Here is a 9,506-nt window from a genome sequence, read left to right as displayed (position 1 = left end):
AGGGCACCACTCACCAAAGAGCAGATCATTTATCAAGGATGATTTCAAGAAAACCACAAAAGGGAGTAGACAATGATCTAGCAGATGCATATCTATTCACCGTGGAAATGATACCCGATGGTTGGAATATATGGTATCATTGATGACCATAGTTGAAGTGGATTCGCAAATACCACTTCCTATTACAATTGGATTAATTTAGCAATTAGCTATGTATCAATTACTAACTAGAAGGCTATACAAAAGAGATCGAGATAGAATATTGCTTTTGTGTATTAATTTTGAGAAGAAAACCCAAAACCTAAGTCAAGCACATATTACCATAGTGGGACTTCACTTTGCAGAAGACCAAACTATGCAACGGATCTTGAGACTTGGACTATTTTGGCAAACTATGAGGAGTGATGTTCACCCATTTGTAAAAAACTGTCCTCAATGTCAAAAACAAGCACCCATACCTCATGTGACATTGTTCCAAATATCACGCGTTCCTAAGTGGAGTAACTATCTAGTTACTTACTTATCGAGACGAACATTTCCTGAGGATATGAGTAAACTCCGCCAAAGAGCAATTGAAATTGAAGCAAGAGACTATGCTCTTATTGGGAACCAATTGTATTGAATCGAAAAGGATCAACATCTGTGTCTTTGTGCAAATGAAGACGAATATATTTCCATTATAGAACAAGCACATGCTAGATTAGTTGGAGGTTACTTTTCTAGTGAAACCACTACGAGAGCAATCTTAATGGCAAACATATGGTGGCCAACACTTTTGTAGATGACAAAGAATATGTTTGAAGGTGTGATGCATGTGAACGAGCTAAAATGCCAACCCGTGTAGATAGCATGCCTTTAAGAACAATGATGGGGACTAGTGCTTTTGCAAAATAGGGTATAGACTTTGTTGGGCGAATACAGCCACCTGCTTATAGAACCCAAGATCAGTATATCATTGTAGCTACGAACTATTTGACCAAGTGGATAGAAGCTAAAGCAACCCAAAAGAATGATGCCGAAACCATAGCCGCATTCTTGTATGAGAATGTATTCACAAGATATGGACTGCCAATAGAAATTTCCAGTGATAGGGGAACTCGTTTCCTCAATGAGGTAATTCAGTATCTGGTTAATGAATTTATGGTCATCCATAACAAATCGACTCCCTATCATCCACAAGCAAGTGGAAAGCTGAGCATACAAATAAAATTGTTAGCTCGGTATTGACTAAAGTGGTTAGTTCAAGATGGACTCATTGGGAAATGAATCTCCATGCCACTCTAGGGGCTTATAGAGTTTTGTTCAAGACAGCTCTAAATGCTACACCCTTTAACCTTGTTTATGGTCTTGATGCCATACTCCCCATAGAATTTCTATTGCCGACACTAAGGCTAGCAAAGGATCTTGAGTGGACAGGACATGAATTGTCAGAGAGGCTTGAAGATTTAGAAAAGCTTAATGAGAAAAGACTAACAGCTATAGCTCACATCTATGCCCAAAAGAAAAAACAAAAATAGTTTTTTGATTCCCATCTAGTCACAAAATCTTCAAAAAGGGGACTTAGTTTTAGTACTATTTCCTTAAGCAACATATTTCCAAGTTTAAGAAAAAGGAAAACGAGCCGTTTATCATTGAAAACGTATCTCCAAGTGGAGTAGTTATGTTGTCCACCTTAGATGGTGAACCAATGGCTAATTAGATTAGTGGATGCCGTTTAAAGAAGTACAATTTGCCACTAACCAATGAATTTCTAGAAAAGGTGCATGCAGCAAAGCAAAGAAAGATAAAATGACAGAAGGTCATTGATGAAGCCCAAGAGGAAGCTCGGCTTTGAGTACTCAAAAGAAAAGTTGCTCTCAAAAATCAACAAATACCTATTTCCATTAAAACGTTGGAACTAGATGACCGACTATGGGAATTACAGAAGGATGCAGTGTCAACAGATGATGAATGGTTAGATGGAATGGATCTTCTCATCAAAGTACATTTGAACATGTTACCATATACATGTGGTAGTGATGTGTGTGAACACACTAAGACCGCCGGGGCATTTTTTCCCTCTTTAGGAGGTTTTTTCCCCCGAGCATTGTATATACGCCCATCACTCTAGGGCTATCAATCTTTTCATTGCACACTAAGTAATACACTCTCTATTGTGTGCCTTGAGCTTCCTTCGTCTTCTCCAAGCTGTGTGCATCTCTCTACAACCCTAATTCCAACAATTGGTATCAGAGCAAGTTGCGTCTTCCCGGGCTTAGTCACCAGCTGCTCCAGCACACACCTGCTCACTTTCTTCGATTCCAGTGAGCTTTGGTAAGCGTTCGTAGGTCGAGAAATATTTTGGGCAAGCTCGTAGAGCTCGGTCTGCTCAGATTTTTGATTTGGCTCATTTCGGCCTCCGTTTCCACTACAGGCAGGTCTGCACAAGCAATTTTGTCATTTTGTGCAGAATTTCTGTAAGTGCGGTTTTCTGCATAACAAGTGCCTTATAGTCTTCTACGGTTTGTGCTATATAGCACGTCTTGTTCCGGCTCCATTTCTCCTATTTTTGGACAGTTTTCACATCAGGTGCAGCATTTACCATGGCTGACAACAAAAACACAGATGTGTTCAAGATGTTTGCTGCTGAGGACAGGTTGGATGGGGACAATTACCCTATGTGGGCTTATATGATGCAACACGTTCTTGTGTCAAAGGGCGTGTGGAATATTGTGCAGGGCATTGATGTACGTCCTGGTTCTCAGGATGTAGGCGATGTTGAGGATGTTGCAGGTCTTGCTGCAAGGATTGCTGCTGTTAGAGTTGCTTTGCCTACGGCAGAACAAGCTCATTGGGATGTTAAGGATGCGCACGCTCATCCATTGATTGCGTTGTCTGTGAAGCGCACCATTGTTCCTCACATCCGTTCAGCAAAATCTGCAAAACAGGCTTGGGATATTTTGGCTGGTCTTTATGCAAGCCGCAATGAGGCTAAAATTGCTTTGCTGCATAAAGAGCTGGAGTCGAAGATTATGCATGAGGAAGATGATATGGACACTTTCCTTGCTAGTGTCAGGATATCAATGAGCAACTCATTTCTGCAGGTGAAGTCATTTCAGACAGTTCCCTAGTGCAGACTATTCTTGATGCATTATGCACATTGCTGTTGCAAGAGTCACTTTCTAGAAAAAACAGGACTAGACAGCATGCAGGAGAACAGGATTTTATTGCTTCTCAAAGAAAGGGTGGTAACAGTAATGCAGCCACTTCTTATGGTTCTGCTGCGAGTGGCAAAAATTTTGTTCCTAATCCTTCTGCTGGCAGCAATTCATCTGGAAATTCTGGTGATAAGGGCAAAAAGAAGATGCGTTGCCATTATTGTAAAGCTAATGATCACTTGATCAAGTCGTGTCCTAAATTGAAGGCCAAAGAGGCTAAGAAGAAAGAGAGTGGTTCCACTGCAAATGCTGGTTCCACTACAAATGCAGCCATTGTTGAGTCTTATGTCAAAGGAGATTGTAATGCTGATGTTGATGCAGAATTGGCTTTTAGTGCAGAGTGCACTTACAATCCTGTTGTCCATGATGCATACATGTCAGTTGCTGTAGATTCACATGTGTGGTATTTGCACATTGGTGCTACAAAGCACATTACCTCACATCGTGAATTGTTTACCTCTCTCAAGTCTGTCCCTCATGGCAATTCAATCACTTGTGCCAACAATGCCTCTTATCCGGTTCAGGGAGTTGGAAAGATTGTGCTTACTGCTGCTAATGGCAATTCTTTCACACTTGTTGATGCACTTTATGTACCTGGGATCAAGAAGAATCTCTTGTCTATATCCACACTTGCTAGACTTGGACTTGTAGTCAAATTTGTGGATGACAGATGTACAGTTCATGATCTCAGTTTTGGTGATGAAATTGTTGCATCTGGACTTTTGTGGTCTGGGCTGTATAAGCTCACTTTGTATGACAAGTGTGGACAAAATTTTGCAAATGCAGTTGCAGATTCAAAGGCTATTTCAAATGCAAAACTTTGGCATGCACGTTTTGGTCATCTGAATTTTGCCAGTTTGCTGCGTTTGCAGAAATCTGATATGGTTGCTTCTTTGCCGCCTCTTGAAGCACCTGTCAAACATGTTTGTGAAGGTTGTATTCTGGGTAAAATGCAGCGTTCTAAGTTTCCAAAGGATGGTTCAGTTAGGGCCACATGCAGGTTGCAGCTTGTGCATAGTTTGTGGGCCCATGCAAACTCCGTCCTTGGGCAATTACCTGTACTTCGTGACTTTCATTGATGATTACTCCAGACATGCATGGGTATTCCCGCTTAAAGCGAAGTCCGAAGTTTTTATGTGCTTCAAACAATTTCTGGCTATGGCTGAAAATGTCTCGAAATGTACTATGGGCACCCTCCGTTCCGATCGAGGGGGGGAGTATATGTCTCATGAATTTAATGCATTTCTGGCTAGTCATGGGATAAAACACCAATGTACAGTGCCTTATACGCCTTAGCAAAATGGTGTTGCTGAGAGGAAAAACAGGTCACTGACGGAAATGGCACGATGTATGGTCAAAAGTCAAGCTTTGCCACATTCTTTTTGGCTTGAGGCCATCATGTGTGCCACTTATGTACTTAACAGGTGTCCTACGAAAGCTGTGCAGTCTATCACTCCATATGAAGCATGGCATGATAGAAAGCCTTCTATTCAGCACATGCGTGTTTTTGGCTGTTTGGCATATGCTTTGGTGCCACAAGTGCAGCGCAAAAAATTGGATGATAAGGTTGTCAAATGTATTTTTGTTGGTTATAGTGCTGAAAGCAAGGTTACAGGTTGTATCATCCGCAAACAAAACGTTTTCTGGTTTCACGGGATGTAGTGTTTGTGGAAGATTCTGTTTAGCCCTTACTGTCATGTACTAGAGACAGTAACGTAAGCTCACAGGACATTTATGACACTTTGTTGCCTCTTTTCAATGGTGGAAATATGAATGTAAGTTCCAATGAGGCAAATGTACAGCCTATGGGGGTTTCTGAAAATGTTTCAGATCAGCCTATTATTACTGATGTAGATGTACATGATGTACTTGATGAGGAAAGGGCTGAAAATGAGCAGGCTAGAGGTATGCCAAAATGGCTGGTACACACTTTGCGTGACCGTAAATTGGATGCACCTTTGTCTAGTCGTACTCATTCAGGCTCTCGCCATGCATCTTATGCATCAGATTGTTACGCTTTGGCTGTGTCTAGCTTACATGATGTTGAGGAGCCTCTATCTTTTGATGAAGCACAGAATTCAGAAAATTGGATGGCTGCCATGCAATCAGAATATGATGCACTCATAGAAAATGACACATGGACTTTATGTGATTTGCCTCCTGGCAAAAAGGCCATTGGTACGAAGTGGGTTTACAAGTTGAAATGCAAGCTGGATGGTGAGATTGATCGCCATAAGGCTCGACTTGTTGCAAAGGGTTATGCACAGCAGAAAGGCATAGACTATGAAGAGACTTTTGCTCCCACTTGTCGTATGACTACAATGCGTTTTCTATGTGCATTGGCAGCTCATTTTGGTTGGTATGTACATCAATCAGACATTGTTACTGCTTTCTTGAATGGTGACATATTTGAGGAAGTTTATGTAACGCAGCCTCGCGGTTTTGTCATAAAAGGACAAGAGGACAAAGTGTGAAAATGTAACAAGGCTTTGTATGGGTTGAAGCAATCTCCTCGTGCTTGGTATGAGAAAGCTGACACTCATTTGTTCAAACAAGGCTTTTGTAACAGTCCAACAGAAAGCACATTGTATGTAAAGCATGAGGGAGATGTACTTCTCATTATGGTTCTTTATGTTAATGATTTGCTGATCACTGGACCAAATGAGAGACATATTGCTGAATTTAAGGCTAATTTGAATGCTACTTTCAAGATGAAAGATTTGGGGCTGTTGCATAATTACTTGGGTATACAGTTTAAGCAGTGTGATGGTGGTATTGCCTTGTGTCAGAAAAGTTACATAGAGACATTGCTATGTAAGTTTGGACTTGAGGATTGCAAACCTATTGCCACTCCCATGGAAACACGTTTGAAGTTGAGTCTACATGATGCTGGCGATCCTGCTGATGTCACTCTTTATCAAACTGTTGTTGGCTGCCTCATTTATGTATGCAACACAAGGCCGGATATTCACTTTGCAGTCTCACAGGTCAGCAGATTTATGCATAGCCCAGGGTCTAAGCATTGGCAGGCTGACAAGAGGATTTTCCGCTACCTTAGTGGCACTTTACATCTTGGCTTGTTTTATCCCAAGGGGGGATCATTGCCTCCAGACTTACATGCTTTTTCGGACTCGGATTGGGCTGGTTGTTTTGACACGGGAGTGTCCACAAGTGGTTTTTGTTTCATGCTTGGCAGTTCATGTATATCATGGTTGAGCAAGAAGCAACCTACTATGGCCACTTCGAGTTGTGAGGCTGAGTAGAGGGCAGTCTTCACAGCTACGGTTGAGTGTGTATGGCTCAGACGCCTTATGGCTGATTTGGGTGTTGGACAGGACACTACCAACACTATCTACACTAACAGTCAGAGCGCATTGGCAGTTGCGAGGAACCCAATTTTTCATGCTCGCACAAAGTACATTGAGGTGCATTACCACTATGTCAGGGAGAGGCTCTCAGCAGGAGAGATCAGCTTGGCTTATGTGCCAACACGGGACAACCTTGCAGATCTTTTCACAAAGGCATTGTCTCGTGAGAAGCTTGAAGCTTTTCGCAAAGCTTTGCGCTTACTCCCCTTTGTGGACTGATCATGTCCTTAGGGCATGGAATTTCCCTTTACTCATGTGCCAGCTCTCGTTCACCGCATCACTCCAGGGGGGATTTGTTACCATATACATGTGGTAGTGATGTGTGTGAACACACTAGGACCGCCAGGGCATTTTTTCCCTCTTTAGGAGGTTTTTTCCCCCGAGCATTGTATATACGCCCATCACTCTAGGGCTGTCAATCTTTCCATTGCACACTAAGTAATACACTCTCTATTGTGTGCCTTGAGCTTCCTTCGTCTTCTCCAAGCTGTGTGCGTCTCTCTGCAACCCTAATTCCAACAGAACAATCATAGCACAAATGCATTGGTCGATACACGAGCCCGAGTAAATGCAATCAATTATTCCACGTACAAGAAAGCAACAAATTAGTCTGACTTCAGGAATATCCACTATTAAAGTATGCAATAAGAACCCAACACCGATTGGGAGTAGCCAACTTAAATGTGATAGTACATGGATGTTCATGCCCTCATCAATTGGTATGCTTACCAGATAAATACATGAATGAAACAATGATTCTTGGAGTCTCATGGATAAAAACGTACAAGGCAGTACCAGATTGGGATACCAATCAACTCAAGCTATCACCTAAAGGCAGACAACTCATTGTTCCAATTGCACCAAGTAAAGAAGAATGGAAAAGAGATTACCAGCAGAACAAACCACAAAGCCATCAATCTTCTCCAACCCATTGACAAGCAAATTCTACAAGTATCATGCAAGGAGTCAGGTATATCTGGGTACCAAAAGCAGAACTCAAGGACAAGCTGTTTCAAATTTGGGTGCCCAAAACATCATCTATTGTACAAAAGAAGGTTCCAAGTTTCAAAACACAAAGCAGAGCATCTTTGAGCAGGGAACCTAAAACAAGATGGATTTGGAGGGAAAAGGAGCACTTATCTTTTCCCCAAATTGTAAAATCGATGAAGGAGTGGAGGGTTAAGTCTCAAAAAACTCAACCACAACATTTCATTGAAGAAAAACCAAGATACCAATGGTGAGTTAAAGCTCAACAACCACCATTATTGATACCGACATCTCAAGAAATTAGCGTGCCAAGGCATCCCGATGCTACAATAAAGCAAAGAGCACACAATCTACAAGAATTGCTCTTTGGGAGACAGGAAAAGAAAACCTCGACCTCAGAAACCCTTGAGTTAATTACTCAGGACCCAACTCTTGCACAACATAATAGTTTAAATTGCGTTGATCTTCAAAGCATGGTAGATCCAACCAAGTCTATGCATAGACACGACTATTCAACCCATGCACACAGTCATCCCGGAGTACGCCATCTAGGAGGGGTGGAAGGGAACTAAGTAATTAAGGGCAATGTTTGAAGAGGGAGGAAAAAGTTGGATGTTAATTTGTGAATTTTGCAAAATCACCTCATAATATCCTTAAAAATCGTCAAGAAGGAAAATTTACTGATAACTTCTCCCCGATGAGTGTAAGTAGTGTATATACTATCAAAAAACCATCAAAAAATTGTCTTTTTTGGTTATTTGCATCATTTTTTCTTGATATTGGGACTTAAAAATGAAAAATTCCACCAAAAAACAATAAAGTAGTGTTTCATGATAGATTATCTTAATTATTGATTTTTTACTTTACTTTTTAACGCATTTTATTAGTTTCTTTGAATTTTTTCAATAAACAGGTCATATATTAATTATAAATAGCAAATGAGCTCAAATGGAGAAATTGAAAGGTATTTTGATGATTAGAAGGACAAGGCGACATGCACCAAAAAATTTTAATTGAATCGACAGATGGAAGCGGGAAGCCTTAATTAGGCTACCAAGGCCTACTTTCGCAAATTCTTGCAGAATGAGCTAACGGAATCCGATTGAAATTTTTTTTGAGTCTAACATAGATTTCATGGCCTAGTAGGACTACCATGAGAATTTGGAAAAAAATAGTTTGGGAAGTCCGAGTATATATATCCAAGGTAGCCCAAAATCACCTCATTTCCACTAGTCACTCTTGGAGGAGAAAACTCTCTACCTTCTTCATGCACGATTTTCGGAGTCCACAGTCGTCCATTTATGGCACCGTCTCACACGAGACATGAGGGTTAAGTTATAATCTTATCAATGAACAATTTTATACGGCCAGGTAGCAAGTCTAGGCTCAGGAAAAACCCTAGAAACCCAGCAGTGCACGAAGTCCTACGATACAAAATTGACCATAGTAGCCTGTCAGCTCAACCGAATTGGACGAGACTTGAATTGTAGCATGCCCTTATATAATAGAACACTTTTATATCACCAAATGACCATTTGGCAGGGGTCAAGGCGGTCCCAAGAAGATAATCTAGGTTTTTGCCATATGCCAGAATTGGATTTTGACTCCATAGGCAGCTTATAGACTGCGTATATACACAATGTAACGGGATGGTTTTATGAAAACAGTCAGTGCAAGCTCTTGAACATCAAAAAACAGCTCGAAGGCTACAAAATGTCAAATTTGTCACATATGAAGTCAAACTGACTCCTGGGCCAAAACTGGATGGGTAGCATCAGGACTATGTAGCAGACAAGTCCATAGCTTCAAAAGTGACTAGCCAATTCTACAGGCCATCTAGTCACAAAAATCGGTGATTTCAGAGTCGACAAGAGCACGAAGTGATGCCAACATGATCGAACTTTACCAAGTTCATTTTAGGACTTGTTTTAGATGTATTAAATATGTTTAGATC

Source organism: Adiantum capillus-veneris, chromosome 23 (assembly GCF_014529385.1).
Source record: "Adiantum capillus-veneris isolate H3 chromosome 23, ASM1452938v2, whole genome shotgun sequence".
Lineage (NCBI taxonomy): Eukaryota > Viridiplantae > Streptophyta > Polypodiopsida > Polypodiales > Pteridaceae > Adiantum > Adiantum capillus-veneris.
Note: the sequence above shows the minus strand (reverse complement) of the source record.